Source organism: Nycticebus coucang, chromosome 4, assembly GCF_027406575.1.
Source record: "Nycticebus coucang isolate mNycCou1 chromosome 4, mNycCou1.pri, whole genome shotgun sequence".
Taxonomy (NCBI): domain Eukaryota; kingdom Metazoa; phylum Chordata; class Mammalia; order Primates; family Lorisidae; genus Nycticebus; species Nycticebus coucang.
The window spans coordinates 13,294,700-13,319,965 of record NC_069783.1 but is presented as its reverse complement, the minus strand read 5'-3'; positions in this window follow the sequence as shown (position 1 = coordinate 13,319,965).

Genomic DNA, 25,266 nt, shown 5'->3' with positions numbered 1-25,266 from the left:
AAGTGTTAATTGTCTACGTACTTTGTGCTGGTTATACTCAAAGCTAGAACTCTATTGTTTTCTTTCTTCAGAAAAGAAATCTCAGTTCTTCTAACCTGTCTTTGTATTTCTACATTGTGCATTATTTATAATTTTTTGAAATTATTTAGCCTCTAATCATGCAAAATTTGACTGAATTCAGTAAATATGGATTAATCATTATGTAAACAAAGCTTCACTAGGCAGAATAAACGAGGATTTCAGAGAGGAATAAAGGTACAATTCTCTCTCTTTTTCTTCTTCTTCTTCTTTTTTTTTTTTTGTGAGACAGAGTCTCACTCTGTTGCCCCAGGCTAGAGTGCTGTGGCTTCAGCCTACTTCACAGCAACCTCAAACTCCTGGGCTCAAGGGATCTTCCTGCCTCCACCTCCCGAGTAGCTGGGACTACAGGAACCCACCATAATGCCTTGCTAATTTTTTCTGTTTTTAGTAGAGACAGGGTCTTCCTCTTGCTAGTCTGCTTTTGAACTCCTGAGCTCATGGATCCTCCCTCCCACCCACTCCTGGCTAACATGCAATTCTTGTTCCTCCCAAGCTCAGCCTCCGGGGGAAAGGATAGACAGCAATAATCTGAGCTTTAATAAAAGTGATATGTAATTCGTGCTCTGAAAGAAGTTTAAAAAATTCATCAGCAGAGAGATAAAGAAGAGAATCACTCTCCCTTAGAAGGACCAGGGCAAGTTGCACAGATAGGATGCAGAGAAGGAAAGGAGTTGGAGATGGAGAAAAGAGCTCAAGTAAAGACACCGGTGCCTGATGGAGTGTGGACAGTGGGGGGAAAGATGTCTGGGAGTATGATGTGGCTGACAGAGAAGCAGAAAGAGACACCTGGAGAGAACTACTTGTTCTTGGAGTGCTTTGCTACTCCCAACTGCAAAAAGCGATAACATACAAACATCTACTCCAAGCCCTCTGCAAACTCCGCAAATCATTGTTTTTCTTTTTATGCAGAGTAGGCAAACTTAAAAAAATCTACACTGAAGAGTTAGAGCGAGGCCTGTCGGCAGCCTGAGAGGACGCTGTTACTTACTGAGGCACAGGGAGGGACTGTCTGATGGACGGAAACGGTCCTTATTCTTTTAGTTTTACTTAAAAATCCAAGAAAAAGACTCTAGTTGTCCCAGCATGGGTGACGTGCCACTGTCTCCTGGACCAAGTACTGTGGAATGAAATATGGGTTTCTAAGGTGGTGGTTACTTTCATTTGAACCCTTGGTTGTGGTGGTAACAGGAAGCACGGTCAGCAGCCACGGGTAGGAGAGGGGGACGCTGTTCGGGTCAGGGAAACACGTGCATTTTCTATCATGATAGAAAATTCCCCAAATTCCGTGGCCAGTAAGTTGTGAAGCCTTCTGATATTTTGGGTATGACATTCCAATATGATATTTCCAATATGTGTACTTTTTCTTAAATAAGAAATATGTATAAAATTCAGAAAATTTCAAACTTAATTTAAGGTACTGTCCTCTTCTTCGGTTATAGAATTTCCATTGGATTGGATTTTCCGTTTTCCTTTCCTCTCCTCTCCTCCTCCCTCCCTTCCCCTTTCTTTCCTTTCTTTTTCTTTCCTTTCAACAGAGTCTTGCTGTGTTCCCGGGACTAGAGTGCAGTGGCATCATCATAGCTTGCTGAAACTTCAAGCTCCTGGACTCAAGGGATCCTCCTGCCTCCTCCCAAGTAGCTGGGATTCTAGGCATGCACCACTAGGCCTGGCTATTTTTTTCTCTTTTTTGTAGAGATGGTGTCTTGCTCTTGCTTAGGCTGATCTCAAACTCCTGTCCTCAAGTTATCAACTCACCTCAGCCTCCCGGACAGAATGCCAGGATTATAGGTGAGAGCCACTGTATCTGGCTGCCACTGGATTTTCTATGATTGCTTTTTTTTTTTTTTTTTACTGTTTGGGATTTATTGAGGGTACAAACAACCAGGTTACTCTAATTGCATTTGTTAGGTAAAGTCCCTCTTATAATAGTGACCCTCTATTGTTGCTTTCATTTTTCTACTAAGAATCTTTGTTCATTCATTGTGTGTTTCTTTTTCTTTAAACTTTAAATATTATATATCTATAATGAGTGTTTTGAAGTCTTGTCAGAAAAGTCAAACATGTCTTTCATCTCCAGATATTGGTTTCTTTCCTCCCTCCCTCCATCCCTCTTTTCTTTCCTTTTTTCTTTCTTTCTCTGTTTCTTTCCTTTCTCTCCTTCTTTTGGTTATGGGTCATATTTTCTTACTCCCTTGCATGTCTAGTTTTTAACATATTTTTACTGTGTATAGGACATGGCTAATGTTACATGGTTGAGAGTCTGGATTGTATTGCCTTCTGTTAAATACCGAGTTTCATTTCAGCAGGGAGGGTATTTCCTAGCAGGTTGGCTTGACCTTCTTGATGTGCAATTTTCAGTTTTATTAGGGTGGTGTATTAGTTTCCTTGGGGTGCATTACTATATTACCACAAACCTCGTAACATAGCACAACAGAAATTTATTGCCTTACTGTTCTGGAAGCCGGAAGTCCAAAGTCAAGTTGTTGACAAGGCTGTCCACCCTTGGAAGACTCTAGGGGAAAATCCTTCCTTGCCTTTCCCTCCTCAGATATCCCAAGCTGCCCCTCCGCTGTGGCTGCATGATTCTGAGCACTGCCTTCATCTTCACATGGCTTTCTCTTCTGTATTTTCTGATCTCTTTCTTTTCTGATCTGAGCGGATAACTTGAGGACAGGAGTTTGAGATTTGAGCACTGCCTTCATCTTCACATGGCTTTCTCTTCTGTATTTGTTGTCTTCTTTTCTGTCATTATAGGGCACACCCTATATTCCGGGGTGATCTCATCTGAAGATCATTAACTTAATTATACTTACAGACACACTCTTTCCAAAGAAACTCACATTCACAAGATTTGAAAGTTTAGACGTAGGTATTTTGGGAACCACTCGTCAGTCCACTGGGGTGTGCCTAGAATAGACCTAACTCTAAGGATAGAGTAACTCTATTTCCAAGGTGTGGACTTTACAGCCTCTCCGCTGAATGCCTGGAATTTCCAGCAAGTTCTGTGTACTCTGAGCATTAGTGCTCCTACATCTCTCAGAACTGTTCTCTGGTAGACCATGTAGAAATGCACAGCTTAATGTTCAGCCTAGGACTTCAGGAGACTTCTTATGCAAATTTGTGGAGCTTATTCTCTGTGCTATATCTTCCTTTGGGTTCCCAGGTCTGAAAATTCTGGCCAGCTCTTTAGCCATAATCTCTTGTCTGTATCGCCTCAGCTCAAGCAAGTTATTAGACTTTACTTAGGTTCCACCTTCCTGTGCTAGATTCTGAAAAATGCCTCCAAGCAGACAGCTCAGGCAATCCAGAGGCCGTCCTGTGTTCCAATTGTTAATTTATTACCTCTTAGCTCCAAAGCTGACCTTATATCTAGGGCCCTGGCTGGTCTGCCCCCTGTATTTCCTTTTGGAAATGGATAGCAGTTTGGTGCTCTTTATTGTTCAATGTTTGGAGAGAGTTGTTTCATATATTTCTCCTCAATTTTATAGCTGTTTCAGTGGGAGGACTGGTCCACCACTGGTTAGGATGGATGCTCCTTCATCAACCTCATAGACCACATGTATGTTTAGGATGCCAAGAAGGAGACTGGAACTGAAAACATCAGACTTCTTCTGGGTTATTTTTTTTCCCTCCAGTCATGATGGAACAAGCTGAACCTGAGATCTGAGGACAGTTTCTCTCTGGAAGCTGGAAAGTAATTAATCCTGCAACACAAATTATCCTTGGACCTTGGACCTAGGTTTCATGCTGGAGGTGGGTGGTGGTGCTGGCCTAAGAGAATCAGAGATGCAAGGGGTGCCTGGGTACAGTGTTCTTTGTGGGTGCCTCATTTTATTGGCCTCATGAATAATGGGGCCATGTCCATAGGATGGTGGACAGGATGGCAAAGGTGCTGAAAGCCACAGATATAAAGAAAGCTGTAGGCAGCTAAGGATGTAACATCAGAACTAGCTCTCAGCTTTGGAGGACTGTCACGTGGAAGAAGGATTGTATTTGCTCTACGTGAACCAGGTGATAAGAGTATCAATGAGAGTTATAGAAAGGAATCATTTGTTGAATTGGGAAAAGAACTTTCCACTGGCCCAATCTCTCCAAAGACAGGAGAGCTAATGACTTCCTGTCAGTGGAGTGTACTAGTGTTTGATTGCTGCGCACATTCAGGTTGTTGGCAGAATTCAGTTTTGCAAGGTTGTAGGAGTGTGAGATCCTGGTTCCTTGTTAGCTGTGAGCTTGGGTCATTCTGAGCTTCTTGGGCTGCCTGAGTTTCCTGGCTTGTAGCTCCCTCCATCTTAGAAGCCAGCAATGAAGTACTGAGTCCTTGTGCTTGGAATTTCTCTGACTCCTTCTGCCACAAGCTGGAGAAAGTTCTTTTCTTTAAAGGGCTCCAGTCTTCATTCATCCAGTCTTCCCTTTTCAGGACCAACTGGGCCTTACAACACAACACCATCATGAGAGCAATATTTACCCTCATTCACAGGCTCCAGGAATGAGGAGTTTGGATCCTGGAGGTGATGTTTAAAATTCTGCCTACTACAGGATACTCCAGACATTGTCCAGGAGTCTCAAGCAGAGAATGGTCCCTTAGAGTAGAGGAACTTTAAGGCACTTTTCAAACTTGAATTTTTATGAGTGTTTTATTTAAATAGAAGTCATAATAAAACATCTACTGAAAACAGGGACTGCAAATAGGGACGTCTTGGGAGAAAGCGTTGACCCAGAATGGTAAATTGAACTCACTACTGTGCTAATATTAGCTTGTTAACTCGCACTGCAGCAGGTATTTTTGGTTATCATGCCAGGTCTTCCTCTTTCTCTAGTTTCTCCTATCAGCGAAGTCATTTCTCTGGCCCTAACCCAGGCTGCTCCTCCCACTCCACCCCCAAGATGCTGCTCTACACTGGCTAGAACTTTCTGTGCATAAAGAATGCTTATAGGGGCTAAAACATCATTCATTGGGCTTTTTTTTTTTTTTCCTTTCTTTCATTTCCTTCTATGTGACAGGTTCTTTCCTAGGTAATCTTAAGTTTTCAAAGACAGGGAAGATATGGTATCTTTCCTCAAGGAACTCCATGTGCAGTAAGGGAAACAAGATATGCACAAATAACCAGTGTATGAATGAGACCAAATGTGGTGCTTTTTAAATAAATCACTTACAGAAGAGTGTAGCTAAAATGCCCAGGAATAAAAAGAAGGGAGAAGACCATCTTTTTGGAAATATTCTGGCGAGAGTTGGCTTTATGTCTGGGCTTGGAAGCATGGGAAGGATTTGGGAGCATGTCAGGCAGAAGGGGTTGTGAGGACGAAGCTGCAGAAGTGCGTCGGAATCATTTTGTAGAGCTCTGAATGAGACTGAGGACTTTAGCCTGAGACGGTAGGCACCAGGAAGCATTCTACTAAACACATATAATAACGACAGTAACCCCCTCCTGACAAACTTTATAGAAACATGACAATTCAAATATTCATAAAGAACATATGTTCAGGATTATAGTGGCACACAGTGAATGTTAACAACAAGTAATAAACTAAAAATATTCCTGATGAAGAAATAACACCTCGCTTTATCCTGTTTGTTCACTTTTTTTTTGCTTTCGATTCCTGCTCTTTGTGTGTGTCAGTGAAGCTTGTGAGATGCTGTGAAAGACCTGGGGACACTTTACCTTCTCTGTTTCTTTCTCTTGACTTCTTTACTTATGTCTGGCAAAGCATATTTTGAATCTGATAGAATTCGCCTAATCAAAGCTAGTTTTAAAATTCTTTTGTAAGATTAAATCAAATAAGTTTTACTTCCTAGAGGATTCCCAGATTGCTCATTCCTTTGTAGACATTTATTTTATGTACAAATTTTATAAACCACAATACAAAAGTATTTGCAAAAAAGCAGTTGTATCCAAAGGTCTATTTGATGCAGTTGTGCTTGTAACATTTCAGGGCTAGATGTCTATGCAGAGGTGATCATAGGTGGGCAGAAGCTTCTAGCCCATCCCTGCTCTACCCATGCAGACTTTACTGATGCTTCTGGAATTCTTCATCAGGGCTTGAGATGCCTTACAACTAGTAGCTTTGTGTTGAGATGAGTCACTGACCCCTCAGTGTGACTGGAATACGTGGGGGTGAGAGTTGGGGAAGAGGATCATGACAGCATCAGAGGGTAGAGGAAGCCCCACTGAACCATGTGGGGAAAGGAAAGGTTAAGGGCCAGGGCTTCAAGGACACAATGCCCTTTCTCCATTGTGCATTCAATGGCCATAGCCAAGTATTATTTACAATTGTCATTGGTCAAATGTCACTTTTGATTTAAAAAAATACTTTGTAACTCTGAATGTGCCATCTTTGCAGTCAAGGGGTTAGTGGACAGATATTTTAGTTTTTCTTAAGCTTCTCATCAAGCTGGGTTACTGGGAATATAGTCCCCATCTTCCAGCCAGTTCCAATTTTTTGCCTCTCTTGTTTGAAGATTCTTTTCAGAAGGTTTCTCTGAGAGGAAACACTGCCTTTAGAATTACAGAGATCTGGCTATACATCTGGTTCCACAGCTTCCTAACTGTGTAGCCTTAGGAAGTCACCTAACTTGTAACTCGTAAGAATATGCTTGGTCCTTATCAGATTCCAATGCTGCGTGTGCTAATCTCATTAGTATGGCAAATGAACTTTAATTTTAGAAGTCATTTATTATCTGCCTTCTTGAACAGAGTGTACTATTTGACAAACATTGATTGACATTTTTTCCTATGTGCAGATCTCTGTGTTATGCATGGGAGGGAACATAGCTTCGAAATAGACAAGAATAGACAAGTCCTCATGCCCCTGTAGATACTGGATTATGAGTATTATTATAAGCATGGGTGACTATGGTTGGTGGAGATATAAGATCCCTAGGGATGGACACAGCTTGTCACAGTAGATTTTTATCCAGTACAGACTTGGTATTTGAGGGTTTAACATTCATGGCTTTGAGAATTCATGACACAAACAAATCCTTCAACCTGTATGTAGCCATTTATAATTTAGCTGAGACCCAAATGTGAAGTTCACGTATCCATGGGGGTAGCATGTCTCCTTGGCTAGCTGTTCCTTACTCTTTAAGGGTAAACAGTCCAGTTTGTTATATGTGGCACTATGCCACAGAGAAGCCCAACTCTTTGAAGGTGGTGGTCAATGAAAAGAGAAAAGGGATTTAAGAAAATGATGGCTGATTGGAAGTTTTAGATTTAAAAAAAACCAACTAATAATTAATTCAGTGATAGCTTGAAGCTATCATGGGTTGAATCGAATTTTCATTTTATGTAGAAATATGAAAACAGTTCAAGAAATGGATTCAGCAAAGGCTAAAATTTGTAGTTGTAAAAGAAATGAACAAAATTTAAACCTCCCATTGTTGGCAACAAAGAAAGGCTGTCCATGTGGGGAGGGGCTGGCTGGTCTTCCTGCCATAATTCTCCCCAGACATGTGGTTTCACTTGGAATTTTGTACCAGTTACGGTCATCACTCTGCTGTCCTCCAGGGGGCTTTACTCCCTCTTATGTGATGCCTCAAGTGGCAGAAAGCAGAGTTTTACTTTAATACCCTGTGAAATAGTGAGGCTGAGCCTACATGAGGCTTTAACAAGCAGTGGATGATCTCAAACTCAAAATGAATGATGCCTGGCTCTATGTTTGGGTTTATAAAGGTATATTTGACTCATCCTTGAGTTTACCAGCGGTCTTCTCACTTGGTCCTATGACACCTAACTTTCTCATCTCTTTGTTTTCACTTGGAATGGTTCCAAGGGTATTAAAGTTCTCAAATCCAGACCCCAAAGACTGAAGTCTGGAGAGAATTTTCCACCTGCCTGCCTAAAGTCTGCCTACTCCTAGCAGGGGGTGTTTTGTCTCACTTTCTTCTTTTTTTCCCGGCCACACATTGGAAGTGGGCCACACAATAAATTTGCAAACACTAATGAAAGCTGATGAGTAAAAAAAAGTCTGTGCATAATTTCTGTGATATCTGACACCACAGATGAGCAAGGCAGTGCTCAAATAATTCACATGTGGCCTGTGGGCTGCAAATTTGACAACCCTGTAAGAGGATTTATCTTCTTCTTGATGTTTAAACCAGAAATACCTGTTTCCTTTTGGGAGACCCTTGCCAGGAGTAGGGCTTTCTGGTTGGGACAAATTTCATTAGAATGTTGTAATACTAACAGTGGCCAAATTTAATTATTAGTTCTACTAGCTTTGTTGTAGATTCCATCAGATTTTCTGCACAGATGATTATAGTATCTGGGAATAGGAGAGTTTTACTTATTCCATTTCAGCATGGAGGGTTCTTATTTCTTTTTCTTAACTTATTGCACTGACTTGAACTTCCAGTATGATATTCAATATACATGGTGAGAGTGAACGTGCCTGTCTTGCTACAGGTCTCAGGGAGAAAGCGTTTACTCTTTCATCATTATGCGTATTAGTTGAAGGTTTTTGAAGTTGGGGCTGGAGACATTTCCTTCTATTCCTGCTTTGCTGAGTGTTTTTATCAGTTCAGTTGACCTTTGAACAACATGTGTTTGAACTGCAGTGGTCCCCTTATATTTGAATTTTTTCCAAACATGGATCAAAAATACATTATTTGCTGGATCTGAAATGCACATAGATGGAGGGTTGAGTTTTCCTACCAGCAGATACGACAGGATATGCTGCAAGAACTGAATATGCACAGATTTCAGTATGGGGTGGGGCCTTAGAACCAATCCTTGGTTTATACTGAGGGACAACTGCCGTAGATGAGAAGTTCATATAGGTGCTTTTTAAAAAGTGCGTTAATATGGTGAATTACATTAATTGATTTTCAAATATTAACCTATAATTTCATAACATAATCCCTCCTTGGTTGTTATACTAGTTTCTTCTTTTTTTTTGATTTTTTTTTTATTATTAAATCATAGCTGTGTACATTGTTATACTAGTTTCCTAGGACTACCATTGTAAAGTGCCACAAACTGGATAATTTATTCTTTCACTGTTCTGGAGGCTAAAAGTCTGAAGTTAAGATTTCTAGGATGGTGCTTTCTGAAGATTCTGAGGAGAATCCCTACCCCTCCTTATCTTGCTCTGTCCTTCTTTCTCTCTCTCTCTCTCTCTCTTTTTTTTTTTTATTGATTCAAGAATTTACTGAAGAAAAGAATCCAAGTGCACACTGGCTGGTTTAGTTCATTCTTTTAAAGTAGGAGTCACAGCGGTTGTTTATGGAGGACAGGTACAACTTGGCTGGTCCTTCTCCTCATGCAATTTTTTTAATTTATTATTATTATTTTTTTATTAAATCACAGCTGTGTACATTAATGTGATCATGGGGCACCATACACTGGTTTTATAGACCGTTTGACACATTTTCATCACACTGGTTAACATAGCCTTCCTGGCATTTTCTTAGTTATTGTGTTAAGACATTTACATTCTACATTTCTCTCTCTCTTTTTGACAGGGTCTTACTCTGTCGCCTGGCCTAGAGGGCAGTGGCTTGATCATAGCTCACTGCAACCTCAGAGTCCTGGGCTCAAGTGATCCTCCTGGATCAGCCTTCTGAGGAGCTAGTTCTATAGGCATGCACCACCATGCCCAGCTAAGTTTTCTATTTCTCACACAGATGGGATCTCGCTATGTTGCTCAGGCTGGTCTTGAACTCGTGGGCTCAATAGATCCTCTTGCCTCAGCCTCCCAAAGTGCTAGGATTACAGGCATGAGCCACCACACCCAGCCTCCTTCCTTGTCTCTCCCTAGCTTTTGACAGGGGCTGGCAGTCCTTGGTGTTACTTGCCTACTTGGTGCCTTATTCTAATCACTGCCTCCACTGTTCTGTGCCGTTCTTGTTTGTCTTCGGTCTCTGTGTGTGAATTTCTATATATATATTTTTTTAATAAGGGCACCAGGTCTACACTAATCCATTATGAACTCTTCTCAACCTGGGTACATCTGCAAGCCTCCTCTTTCTAAATGAGGCCATGTTCACAGTTACCAAGACTTAGAATTTGAACAAATCTTTTTAGGAGACACAATTCTACTCTCTACAGTCATGATGTATTATTAAAATATATTTATATGCATTTTATCAATTTGTTAAAATTTTACTTAGAATATTGTTCATAGTTTTTTAAAAATACATTTTTGGGGGGGGCTTTGCTATAGGGACATGGTAGACTCATAGAGTGAACTGTGAATTATTTCTTCCTATTTTGTTCGATGGGATAAATTGGTAGAGTTAGTAATATTTTGTCCGTAAATATTTCACATAATTCTCCATTGTAGCAATTTGTCTATGAAGTTTCCTTCTTGCAAAGATTTTTAAATACAAATTCGCTTTCTTTAACAGACATTGAGCCATTTAACTTAGATCTATTTCTTCTTGGGGGAATTATGGTAGTTCTCTCTCTCAGTGATCTTGTTTATTTCACCTTAATTGTTGAATTTATTGACATAAAATTGTTCCTAACATTTTTGTAGTATCTTTTTATTGTGTGCAGAATTTATAAGAATTCTTGATATTGGTAATAGTGCATTCTTTTTTCTTAACTGACCACGCTGGGTAAAAGTATTAATTTTATCAGACTTCTCAAGGTCCTGGATATTGGTTACATTGATTGGCTTTTTTTTTTTATGTTTCCTATTTAATCAATTTCCATCATGATCTTTATTATTTTCCTTCCTTTGTTATTTGTATATAATTGGTTTTCAGTTTTTAGTTTCTTAGTTCTTTAGTAACTTAGAAGCCGAAGTCGTAGACTTTAGACCCCCTTCTTTTCTACTGCAGGTGTTCAGTGCTATAAATTTCCCCTTCAGTACCACTTTATCAGCATCCCACACATTTTTATACTTTGTTTTCATTTTCATTCCACTTAGAATACTTTCTAACTTCCCCTCTGAGTTATTCTTTGTTGTATAGGGTATTGGGAAGTGTTTAGTTTGCAAAATATATGAGGATAGTGAAAGAGATCTTTCAGTTACTGATTTCTAATTTAATTTATCTTGGTTGGAGAACACATTTTCCATGGTTTGAAACATTTTAAGTTTATTGAGACTTTTTAAATGGCTCATTAATAAGGTCTATCCTGATCAATATTTTAAGTATACTTGAAGAATGTACATATTGTGCTATCTTTGGGTAGCATGTTCCACAGATGTCAATTAGTCTGGCTGTTTGGTATTATTTTCAAGTTATCCTTCTTATAGTCTATATCCTTTTTTGTTTACTTGTTTTATCAATTATTAACAGAAGAGTATTGAAAGATCTGACTGTAACTGTGGACTGTCTATTTGTCCTTGTAGTTCTATCAGCTTTTCCTCATGTGTTTTGATTCCCTGTTATTTAGGATTTTGCATCCTCTTGTTAAGTTGATCTTTTTTCCCCTGTTTAATTTCAGACTGGTACTGCTGTTATGCCATTGTAGACTCTCCTGGGATGTGTTTTCTGCCATTAATTCCATCCAATGTAATCTAACCTCAGACATTGTAATTTTTATTTCTAGAGGTTTGATTTGGATCCTATTAATATTTTCATGTCTAACTGTTTTTGGATATATGGAATATAGTTATAATAATAGTTATTATAATGTCCTTGTCTGCTAATTCTGACATCTGTATCAGTCCTCGTTGGTTTTAATTTATTGATTTATCTTAACTTATGGGGACTATTTCCCTGCTAATTCGCATGCCTCGTAATTTTCTTTTTTTTTACATTTTCAAGCACAGACTTTATTTTTTTTCTGTTCTTTTTATTTTTTTTTTTATTAAATCATAGCTGTGTACATCAATATGATCATGGGGCACCATACACATGGTTCATAGAATATTTGACACATTTTCATCTCATTAGTTGACATAGCCCTCCTGGCATTTTCTTAGTTACTTTGCCAAGACATTTACATTCCACATTTGCCAAGGCTCACATGTACCCTTGTAAGATGCACCACAGGTGTGATCCTTTCAATCCCCCTCCCTCTACCCACTGCCTTGTAACTTTCGATTGGATGTCAGGCATTGTAAATTTTACCTTGCCGTGTGCTTGATATTATAAACCTATAAACATTCTTGATTTTTGCTGTTGGAATCAGTCAAGTTGCTTGAAAATAGTTTAATTTTTTTCAGATCTTGCTTTTAAGAATTATTTACCAAGATGGAGTAGTGTTTAGGCTAATTATTCACCATTCCTGAGGCAAGGCCCTTCTGAGTACTCCATGAGTTACAAGCTGCTCCAGCCTGGCTGGTGCGAATGCGTGAGGAAGACTCACAGGATCAGCAGATTGTCATCCTCACAACTGGGATTTATTATTCTAATGACAGAATGGTGAAAGCATCCAAAGCAGAATTGGCAAGCGGAAAATTCATAAGGAAACTGGACTCAAGCTTCGGAGAGCTCTGTCCTAGTGGAATTTCACAGGACATACTGAACTCCTGCCAGGAGCTGTGGCAAGAAACATGTAATATTGTGCAGTGGGGAAGCACCTTAAAGATGCAACACTGAAGGGTCTCATTGGGCCTGGTCCTCTGAGTATCCCCTGCCTGGCATGTGCTAAAATTACAAATTCCTAGAAGGAAAGCAGGTGTTTAGCATAAACCACACGTTTAGTCCTCCTTCCTTTTTGTTGAGGGAAAGTATTTGAAACCATCTGACTTGAAGAAGTGTTATACCAAGGGCTGGTGAGTTTTTTTTTTTTTTAAAGGGGCCAACAAGTAACTACAGGCCTTGCCTAACAGATGGTCTCTGTCTCAACTACTCAGCGCTGCTGGCACAGCATGACTGCTGCTAGACAACATGTAAATAAGCGGTGTGGGGATATGCCAATAGAACTTCAAAAATTTTTTTTGCCTTTTTCTTTTGAGGGGGAATTTCCTGAAGGCTCTAGTTTGCCAACACCTATGTCACATAATTATTAGGAATAGTTCCCTTTTGCAACAACACCAATTTATTATAGACCTTTTATAAGATTGTGTCCAAAAAATCCACCTGTCTGAACCGTAGGCCTGTGCTGACATTAGTGGAAGGAAGGGGTGAGTCTGATGCGGAGGGTGCACCAGTGAGGAACGGCCCGATTCCTGGGTTCTGATGGCGAGGAAGCTTGTTCACTGTGTTTTGAATCATTTCTTTTGTCCTTAGGGATGTTTTACTCCCTGAGCAATAGACCATCTTTCGTTTGGGAAGAAATGAGAAATATGCTTTCTTTGATAAAGCGTGAGAGGGGCAATTGTGAAAAGGGAAAGAACAAAAGCTCCACCCCCTGCGTGACAGCCGGGCTCACGCAGATCACTTTAATGAAGAGCACGAGCGCGGGGAGGAGAATCTGGATCGATTGCTCTAATGCTTCTAGAGCGCTTGTATCCATTAAAAAGTCTTCCAGTGGTTCTGGAGTTACTTTCCTTTAGATCCCTGATGAATTAGAGGACTTCCTTTGTGCTTTGCAGCAATTTACCTGATTACGGTTTGTATGTGTGACTCTCTCCTAAGTTTTTCTGGGTGGGCTCATTCTTGCTGCTTAATGGATGTTGTCATCTCAAGTCTCCCGTGTCCAGACATGTGTGATAGCCTGCTTTTCACCCTAAATTAACCCACACATGAAGCTCAGGACTGATAATTCTTCCAGCAAAATAGGCACAGTATGAGATAACAGAGACTTCTTGCAGGGCTCTGCCAGGCACTCCTCAAACAAACGAACAAAAGTACTTGGAGTTCCTTCCAGGACAATGCCAAGCACCAAGCTAGCCTTAAAAAAAAATAATAAAAAAAAATGATGTGTTAAACAAACAGAAATAATAAACTTAAACAACAGCCACTCAAGCAGAGTGTCAAGGTGTTTGGTTACCTTTAAAAATTAAAGATAACATTTTGACATATGTCTCTGAGTGGTTTATCAAAAACCTGACCCACACTAGATAGGACATGCAGACTCATTTGTAGACCTCAGATGAGGGGGAGCTGAGGACCCAACTCTGACTGCTGTTCTTTGTACTAAATTTCTTCCTAAGGTCTGTCCTGAGGGGCCCAGAGAAAGTCACACCCACAGGACAAACCTTAACATTCCTTTCCGCTGAGCCCAAGTTTTTAGACAAAGCTTTGCTTCCCTAACCAATTATAAATCAAAGAATCTCTGAGTCCACTGATGACCCGTAAGCTCTCCTTTCAATGTATCCTACCTTTTGGGTCAAACCAAAATACATCCTGCATGTACTGCTTTACAATTTTCCTGTAAAATTCTGCTTTCCTATACTGTTCCCTTCCTTTAAACACCCAATGCTTGTAAGCCAGGAGGGAGCTCCGGTGCAAAGTGCTCAGTTCTCCTTGTGTGGCACTGTGTAATATACGTCTTGACTTTCTCTCTCACCAGTTTCAGCATCAGTGTTCAGCTGTGCTGTGCTGGGGGGAATGGACCCAAATTTGGTGGTTCAGTAACAAATGTTATATTTACCTTTATTTTGAGAAATCTGATAAAGTTTTGCTAGATACAGGAAATCATAGGGAAGGGTTATATCACACACACCTTTTTCAACTTAAACTTTCCATGCCTCAGTTTTCTTAGTTGTAAAATAGAGACATCAGTGCGAATGCCATAGGGCTATTATGAGGGCTACATCATTATTTTCTTATTATCCTGTGCCTTAGTCCATTTGCCTTGCTATAAAGAGTGCCTGAAGCTGGGAAGTTAATAAAGAACAGAGGTTTATTTCCCTCACTGTGAGAAGCCTGGTGCCAGCATCTGCATCTGTTGAGGGCCCCAGCCTGCTCCCACATGGCGGAAAGTGAATGGAACCGGCGTCAGGCTCTTTGCAACAGCTCAGAAAGAGCTAAACTCCCTCATCAGCTCAAGGATGCAATCAAGACGTTCATGAAGGAGAACAACATTTTCTCCAACTTGTTGCCCTACGTCTTGCTGGCCTTCTCATGTGGGTCCGTGAGGCCTGTTCTTTAAGTTTGCTATTGTCAAGGTGACCTGCTGGCTCTGGGAGGTCTCTGTGTGATACCTTCCTCCTACCTCAAACACAATAATATAGAGCAGGTGATGTTGCTTTTGGTGACAGATTGGAAAGGTGGCCTTGTTCGTTCACTAAAGAACAATGTTCACTCATTTTGGATCCTAAAGAATCCATGACAGACATTTGGCACAAACTCATCGTTTGATGAATATTTACTGAATAAAGTAACTTAGCATTTCGAAAGTGCTGCATCTGAATGGCACTCATAATGGTTTATCTGTCCAACACGAGTGGCAGTGTGGAGGCTGGAGGCACAGGTTCCGAATCAGACCATACACACGCTCTGGACCTCAGTTTTGTCATTGCAAAGTGAGGATAATTATAAAGCCTATCTGTTGGGGGTGTTGTGAGAATTAAGAGAGTTAATGTATGGAGGGTTTTGAGGACAGTGCCTGGCACATAGTAAGCACTCTAGAGATGCAGCTATTATATTCATTCAGTGAACATTTCTGAATTGAGTGCTTCTGTGTCTCATAAACTTGGAATATAGAGATAAATACGTAGTCTCGGACCATAAAGCATTTAGGGCCTTCTGTGGGGAGCTGAGCAGAAAGCCATGAGAAGTCCAGGGTAAAGGCCGTGAGCAGCTGTGCACCTGGCATGGCGAGGGCACAGAGGGGAGTTCTCAATTTGGTTGGAAATTACAAGCATTGAAAATTAACAAAAGCAATGGAATCCCCATGTCCCCATCTCTTACATTCACAGATGATGTCCTAAAAATCACATCCATTTTTTTCCCCAAGTACAATTCAGTCCTAACAAGTACTACAAGAAGAGAAAAGAAACGTCATTTCTAAAATACTGACCTTGGAGCTGTCAATAAGGTGGCATTTTCAGGGCCACCAAAGAAAGAACAGAGACTCAAACAGAAAAAGCAGTTTTTGGAATTTTTTTTTTCTAAGGGAAACGATAGATATTCCAGTAGGAACAAATATATTTTTTTGGCTAAAAATCAAAAGTAAGGAAATATTAACTGCCTGAGGGAGCTGGAGAATGTTTCTCAGGGAAGATTGTATTTGAGCTGAGTCTTGACTGTATTTGCACTGGGTCTTGAAGAATAAGTTGGAACATGTCACGAGAGAAAGTACACTTCAGGCAAAGAGCAATATGCAGGAAGCCCCAGAGTCAAGGGAGATCAGATAGTTCAACTTGACTGCACTGTAAGAATCATGGCAGAAAGTGGTTAGGGTTGTTTGGAGATGGAAGGTTGAGGGCAGCTCATGAATGATCTTGTATACATTTTGTTTTGTTTGAGACAAAGTCTCACCTGTCGCCTGGACTAGAGTGCAGTGGCATCATCATAGCTCACTGCAAGCTCAAATTCTTGGGCTCAGTGAGCCTCCTGCCTCAGCCTCCTGAGTAGTGAGGATTACAAGTGCACACTACCACACCCTGCTCATTTTTAAATTTTTTTGTAGAGATGGAGTCTCGCTGTGTTACTGTGGCTTGTCAGCCTCCCAGAATGCTGGGATTACAGGTGCGAGCCACTATGCCTGGCCCGTATGCATTCGTAAGGAGCTTGAAATGCAATCTACAGATGATGGGAGAATTATAAGAAAAAATTTTAATCCATCATCGACCAGAGCCGTCTCTCCAGATTATAATTGATCTGCAATCTGGAGAGGTGGCTCTGGTCGACGATGGATTAAAACTGCGGATGCAGAGCAGGTGTAATGGTCATCATAAGGGAGATGAGACCTGCAGAGGAGCAGGCGGTGGGGACACTGGGAACTGTGGGGCTTCTTGCCACCAGAGAGCTACTGGGATGTGTCTGTGGTTCTAAGACAGAGTGCCTTTGCACATCTGCCTTTACCTGTGCATTATGGTCTTTACCTACAGGGAACGCGGCTCTATGTGAACAGGTAGAAAGCACATCTGCTTTTCCAGATGAGGCACCAGTTTCATTGAGGTGAAGTGGCTTGTTCAAGATCATGGAGGCAGCTGGGGACACTGGAGCAAGAATGAGAGCACAGGCATCAGCTGCTGTCCAGGGCTCCCTGACATCTGTCCCTAGTGAGGGTGTCCCGTTTCTTCCTTCTCTTTCCTGAAAGCCACCAACCGAAATCCCAACAGTGCACCACCCAGGCCTCTTCAGAGTCACACCCCTCTCCTCCCAGCCCTGCCTGCCCATTTTACCACCCAGGCCTCTTCAGAGTCACTCCTCCCCGCCCCCACAGCCCTGCCTGCCCGTTTTACCACCCAGGCCTCTGCAGAGTCACTCTCCTCTCCTCCCAGCCCTGCCTGCCCATTTTTCCCTCCTGACCTATCTAAGCCGTTGGACTGGCCTTTGGATTTTGATGGCTCCGGCTTCTCTGGTTTGTGATTATAGAGTCCCTGTATTTATGGATATAAGGACCTGGCAGGATTCTGTTTTTCTCTTGATATGGGAACCTTTGTTCACCTTTAAGGACAAGGTAGGCAGCCTGTGTGTTCTCTGACTACTCTATGCATCACCCACCCTTCTGTCCACAGTTGCCTACTTTCTCAAAAGCAAAGCCTTATAAAATCATTTTGTTAATAACCACATCTTACGAGTAATTCTAGGCGAAATATTTGTAATAGATATCTGTGTTCCATTCACCCTGCCGTATCCTTTCCTCTTTCAGGCCCCCACTCCTCACTTTTCATCCCCTGAATATACATATCAGGAACCGAGTGATCAATTCTGTTACTGCCAGGTGGGCCCACTCAGCCCCTCCCTCCCGCGCTGTGCTGCTTGGCTGGGTCCTCCGAGACCCCCTCTCTGTGAACAGATCGGCTCCCATGCCCCTTAGCACTTTCCCTCAGAGGTTCTGCTGATTGAGTCATCAAATGTCAAAAGGAAAGTTAGAGATCATTAAATCCAACCCTTCACAGATGAGCAAACAGAGACTCTACCAGCAGAAGTGACTCTCCAAGGACGCACAGACAGCTGGTTGTGGGAGAGGGCCAGAGCCCTGGTCCCCTCTGTCGTCTGCGCTCTTCCCACTGGGTCACCCTTCCTTCTGTTTCCACAAATAAAGTGTTAAATAAACTGTGACTCTGGGGCAATCACAAGAGTGAAAGGTACAGTTCCTGGCTTCACAGCCTTCGGGGGTGGGGTGGGGGGTGGGGCGAGGCTAAAACACATGACAAGGAGGCAGCACCCTGACCATGTGCAGGAACCTGCTGGAGGAAGTTCACACAGGGCCAGAAGAGGCCAGCCTCAGACATCAGGGTCAGCCTACCATGTGTTTCGACCCCAAATCTGCCATTTGCTGATGGGTGAACTTGGTATGTCCCTAAATATCGCCAAGCCTCCAATGGCTCACCTTGAAGAGATGATGTAACAAATATTTAAGGACTTACTCAGCAAAGTGGGAAGCTTTCCTTAGCAGGAAGGATGAGAGAGGTACAGAAGGCTGGTTGTCTGTACCTATACTGAAGAGAAGGACAGAGTTATTAAGCAGGTGTGAGGGCTGGAGCCCAGAGGCCATGATGAGTGACCAGGAGGAGGCCAGCCTGGTTGTAGAGGTTTGGGGAGGGGAGGTATGGAGAATGCTGGAGACATGAGTAGGGGTGAGTTGGGGAAGGTGTGAAGCCTTCCCCAAGAAGAGTTTGAAATTTTTTATTTATTTATTTTTTTATTTTATTTTATTTTTTTATTAAATTATAACTGTATACATTGATATGATCATGGGGCATCATACACTCGCTTCATAGACCATTTGACACATTTTCATCACAATGGTTAACATAGCCTTCCTGGCATTATTTCAGTTACTGTGCCAAAACATTTACATTCTACATTTACCAAGTTTCGCAAATACCCCTGTAAGATGCACCACAGGTATGATCCCACCAATCCCCCTCCCTCTACCCACCACCCCCCTCCCTCCCCTCCCTTTCCCACTTCCCCCTATTTTTAGGTTATAACTGGGTTATAGCTTTCATGTGAGAGCCCCAAATTAGTTTCATAGTAGGGCTGAGTACATTGGGTACTTTTCCTTCCATTCTTGAGATACTTTACTAAGAAGAATATGTTCCAGCTCCATCCATGTAAACATGAAAGAGGTAAAGTCTCCATCTTTCTTTAAGGTTGCATAATATTCCATGGTGTACATATACCACAATTTATTAATCCATTCGTGGATCGATGGGCATTTGGGCTTTTTCCATGACTTAGCAATTATGAATTGGGCTGCAATAAACATTCTGGTACAAATATCTTTGTTATGTTGTGATTTTTGGTCTTCTGGGTATATGCCCAGCAGAGGAATTACAGGATTGAATGGCAGATCTATTTTTAGATCTCTGAGTGTTCTCCATATATCTTTCCAAAATCGATAGTGATCAAAGCAGCATGGTATTGGCACAAAAACAAAGAAGTAGATATCTGGAACAGAATAGAGAACCAAGAGATGAATCCAGCTACTTACCATTATTTGATCTTTGACAAGCCAATTAAAAACATTCAGTGGGGAAAAGATTCCCTATTTAACAAATGGTGCTGGGTGAACTGGCTGGCAACCTGCAGAAGACTGAAATTGGACCCACACCTTTCACCATTAACTAAGATAGACTCTCATTGGATTAAAGATTTAAACTTAAGACATGAAACTATAAGAGTTTGAAATTTGATTCATCAATTCATGTAATGCTAGAATTAGAGAGGCCCAAGGAACAACCCAGTGCTCTGGTCTGAGATCCGGGTGTGGGCAGGCTGGGTTCCTTTCAAGGGCTCTGAGGGCAGAATCCATGCCAGGACTCTCTCCTCAGCTGGTAGAGCCTACCCCCCCCACCCCCGCTTCACCCTATGTCTTCACACTGTCTTCCTTCTGTGAGCATTTCTTTGTCCAGATTTCCTCCTTTTATCAAGACATCTGCCCTGTTGGATTAGGACCCACACTAATGACCTCACTTTAATTCTATTACCTTTATAATGACCAGATAAGGTCAATCTCCAAATCAGGTCACACTCTGAGGCATGGGGAGTTAGGACTTCAGTATATTTACACATTTTGGGGTGACACAATTCAACCCATAATACTTCTGACTTTATTCTTCATGGAGGGCCAAAAGGAGGTTTCCAGAGAAAGCAATGTAGTGTAAGAAGCCCTAATGGACTGGTGGTCAGCATCCTGCCAGCTGGTGACCACGGTGCCTGGGGCCATTGGGGTTGCTTACCCTTCTCCCCCAAGCGTGTGGTGAGCATTTGTGTGTTGACGCTTTTGTGCCTGCATCTCGCACCTGCCCCCAACACACGTAAATGTACGCATGTGCTTTCCACACAGCAGAGCCCTGTTAATTCACTGGAGCACATCCTAATAAAACCCCTGGCACATGGCATCTCCACTCTTAACCTTCACTTTGTACTTTCTAGTAGCTATTGCCATAGTGATTACAGATTCTCAAGATAATTTCTGCCTTTACATCAGTTGATACAGGGTCTGGTGGGCATGAAGCACCTTTACATTCATCATACAATTTTCCTTCCTTCGGACAATCTTAGGAATGGGGTAGGGTAGGGATTCTTAGTCCATGTTATTGCTGGGGCTGCTGAGGCTCATGGAGGTAGACTATCCTGACCTAGGGTTTGAGTCCAGGCCCCTGGGTACCTGTCCATTGGGGCTTTCTCTGAGATATCACTTTCTGTGATTACATGCCTTGTGGCATCTGCCTTTTAATAATTTTCTCTCCTTCTACCACCCACCCTGCTATGTCTAATTCCACCATCTTCAGTGAGTCCTGCTTCTCTTCCCCTTGTCACACAGTCCACATTGGGAGGCATTCCAGTGGTACTCTCTGGCCACGTGGGAGATGGGGCTGCTGGGAGTTGTTCAGCCATTGGGGGTTGTTTTCACCAGCTCCTTGCACCTGGGTCGGCAGGAGGGGTAGCCAGAGTTTCTAGGAAAGGTAGGGGTAGCTGAATGCATTTATCTCCATCTGCTTACTCCCTAGGCCCCAGCAGCCCTTGCCTGGATCAATCAGGCAGTCTTATAGTCAGCAGACACCTTCACTGGGACCTAGAAGACCAAGGGCGAGTTTTCCCTTCAAGTGTGGAGACTGCTGCTGAAATGCTCACTTTGTCTGATGTTCTTGAGGTCATTCTTATGTCTTCCACTGAAAGAAAATGAATGTGGACTTTCCCCCCATGTCCTCTGGTGTCTTCCAATGGCCTCATCTGATATATATGTCTTGTGAACATGAACGCCTCAAAACGAAGCCACTTATGGCAAGGGACTCTGCCCACAGTGCAACTGCTGACTCTGTGGAGTGAGAAGTACACATGTGGTTGCCTGAGGTGGGAAGATGACCTCATCTGTGGCCAGGCAGACCGAGACCTCATAAGACAGTGAATAGAAAAGGTAATGGACATGGACATGCCCTCAGGGGGGTCGAGCTGCCTGCAAAGCTCTGCTCTGGGAAGGCTGGGGCCTTCTGTCCACCAGCAATGCCATCAGAGGCTCTGCTCTAGGAATGCTGAAGCCTTCTGTCCACCAGCAGTACCATCAGAGGCTCTGCTCTAGGAATGCTAAGGCCTTATGTCCACCAGCATTACCACCTGCCAGAGAAGAGCAGGGACCTTCCTCCTGCTGGGTGGAGTCCCCAGGGAAATTCGGATGAGTTTGGTTTGGTTAGGGGATCGGTGTGCTGGTCTCCTGAGATGCTCTCTGTGCGTCTGCCCCCCTCCCTCTTACTGCCCCTGTGTGTGAATATATTTACATGGTTGGTGTGTGAAAGCCTCATGAATTCCACATTAAATGGCCATTGAGTCGTTAAGAGACCTCTCTTTGAACTTGACATGATACCGTCTACAAACTTGCCCGTTCCCCACTGAAGCCTTCTCTCTATCCTTGCTCTTTCTGCGTAGGCCTTGCCTCTGTCATCCTCCGGGGGTCCATCCCCCTCTCATCCAGATGGCTTCCCTGTCTCTCTGCCTGTTCCTGCCAGTCTTGTGTCCTCACTGCAGCCAGTTTGGTTCATGAGAAGACACAAGGCCTGTTGCCCACTCCAGCTTTATCTCAGGGCTCCGGCCACTGTCACCAGGATCAGCGCTAACTGAGCCAACCTCACTTTTGCATCCAGACTATTTATTCTGCCCTGAATACCCTTCCCTGCTGATTCTTTCCCCCATTTTGCCCCATTTTCTGGTGAATTCTACCTCTCCATCACTACACGGCTTTAACCTTGTAGCTGACATACCCCGGACTGGTGGGTGACTTGATTCTCCTAAGTATTCTGGTATCACGCACTTAATAGCCTGTTTACTAGACTGCTTCACTCCTTCAGAATGGGGATCCCCTGCTGTGTGTTATGTGTCCAGAGCCTGGCATATATATGTAGCAGGAATCTGTCAATATTACTGCAATCAGCAAATGCTCTGTCAGTGTCCCTGCTGGGACTCGGGTATTTCTGACCTAGGAAATGGTCCCCACTGGGAAGATTATCCTAAAACACAATTTCCCCAGTTGTTTTTCTGCTTAAAAGCATGCATTACGGGTATCACCAAGACCCCTGTGGCATGGAAATAACCCAGCCACTGAATGGACCTCTGGGTGCCCAGAGCACCTTACATAGCCCTTTTCCCATTAGCCTCTTTCTCTGATTAGACCCCAAATTATCCTTGGGGTCTTTTTGCCTGGAATAGGGCCTGGACTAAGTGGGTACTAAACAAATGTTTGCGTGAGTAAATTTCCAGAAGAGCCAGAGGGAGAGGAAAGACAAAACACCCTGTCTCGGTCCTCACATCTGCTGCCTGAAGAAGAAGAGGTCAGGAAGATGTGAGCCTTTGGGGAGCTTGTACAGTGTCTCTCCCGAGTCTGTGTGGTCACCTCTCTGCAAGGGAATGCCCTGGCAGGGTGTTCCCTGCAGAAACTCTGAGGCTCTGCTAAGGTGCTGCTGCTGTTGGAGTGCCGGGCATCAGGATCAAGGCAGGGAGTCAGAGCAAGGCCAGGCTGAGCTTAGTTGGGGTGGCCGAGGGGAGGCAGGGGCCTGCCTGAGAGGAGGAGGGAAGTGGCTCTACCATCTGGAGCTAGACAGGACAGAGAGTGAGAACAATCAATCAGTCTTTCCCCACCACCCTCACCTGTGCAACGAAGACCATGTTCCCCCAACTGGACTCCCTGGATATCTAGAATATGTGAGAATTGGAGGGAGACAGCAGGGCTGTCGACAAAGAGCATGGATTTTGATGTCAGATGATGTGAGTTCAAAAGCAGCCCTAAGAGGGATTTAACAACAAGGCAATTTTCTGCTCGCTCCCATGTTAATTACCTAAGTAATTAACTACCCCCATAAGGACAACAACCTGAGAGGGTGGCTTTGAGGGAGAAATGTGTGATGATGTCAAGCCCTGACCACAGTGTCCAGCAGAGCACCAGTGCTTAATACAGGGGACCTTATTCCTGTCTCATGATAGTGCAAGAGTTTTTATGTGAAGGAAAGAAACACCAAAACTTGGGGAAAATTTCCATCCACAGGCCAGTGAGCTGGGTGGGTTGAAAGGTTGAGGGTTTTCACATGCAGCTCATGGGATCTGCTGAGCAAGTCACACTTGGTTTCTGTGCTGATGCCACCTCTGGTTGGCCTCCCAACAGGTGAGATTCAGATGTGGGAAAGAAAAGATCATGACCCACAGCACGTCTAGTAGACACGCTGCTCCAGCCAGGAAGCCCTGGATGTTTGTGTTGGAGTGAGAGGTGGGGACAGAGCAGGGCTTTGGTTGTGCCAAGGCAGAGGCCCTGCATTTTAGGCAGGAGGGAGCTGGAGAATGTGTTGTGGTTTGTGCCATGTCGGGATTGTTCCCTGTCTCTCTGAGATAGCTCTGCCCTGCTTTAATGCTAAATAGAAAACTTTCTTTTCTACCCATTTTCTCTGTACTAGGTAAGCTGGAGGATAAAACTTAAAGTCACTGATAGATGCAAACTGGTATGAATCTAAGTCTGAGATAGAATTGAAATCAAGATATTGACCTTACAGCGTGTAGATGAAATGTTTGTTTTTAGCTCATATTGAGAGTAGATTGAGCATGAGCCCTCCTAGTTACAGAGGCAACTAATCCAAGGCAAATGTCCTTCCCCTAAGCCCTGAGGGGCCTTATGTCGGAGATGGAGGAAGAGCTGCTGCTTCAAGTACCACAGAGCCAAAGCTCCTAAAATTCTCCATGCCTGATAAAATTAATATCAATTGAAAGACATTGTATTCCAGAACCGTTTGGTAGTTCACCAGGGCAGTCATAAAAGGGGCAAGATATTTTTCTCTTCCTTTCTTTTTCACATGGGAAACTCAAATCAAACATCTCTTCTTTGAGATGGTCTTGTGATCCTCCCTGTGCTCCAAACAGCATCTTGTTCCTACTCATCTCCACCTTAGGACTCATCCTGCTATATTGTAATCGCCTGTTACCTGCCATCATCCCTTAGCGAGTAAGAGCAAGGTTTCACTCTTCTATTAATAGCTTCATAGAAAGTGAACCCATATCATTGAAAGTCACTCTGCCATGAGTTCAAGTCCAGCTCTGCAGCCACCAGCTGTGGGATCTTGTGTATGTTCCTCACCACTTGTATCAGTGGAACGTTAGAGAGAATAGTATAGACTTTGCAGAGTTGGGTTGAGAATGAAATGAAATACTTTAATGAAGCTTTTTGCATTGTGTCTGATTCATAGCAGTTTAGAAGCTTTGTGGTGTTATTGTTGTTGTTGTTGAATAAATGGATTCTTTGTCCTTCTAACTTCCTGGAAAATTAAAGGATCTTAGGGATCCAAGGGGGTTCTTTCCTTGGGACATGGTGGAAGGGTGCCTAATCCCCCCACTGGCAGTGCTTACATTGTGCTTTCTCAAAATTATTGGAATTAATTTACTTAGAGGTGATTTTTGTGATATTTGAAACATTAATTAAAAATAGGGTTCTGGCACAGATATAGTGAGAAAAAGTTAACTTCCTAAGTATCTGAACACCTAGGTTTCAGATATTTGTGAGTTTGGGAAAATCACTACTTATATCTGTGACTCAGTTTTCACGAGGTTAAACAGAAGTGGGGATTATCAATCAATAATTGCATAAAGATATCCTAAACATTTATTATGTTAAAGGAACTGTACTAATTACTGGAGTGGTGGGGGTGGTGATGCATTGAAAAGTCTAGATTATCCTGAATATTTTCTTCCAAATAGTCCATGTAGATTCTGCAATCCTATAAGTTTTCTAGGTTGATATTGCAATGGAA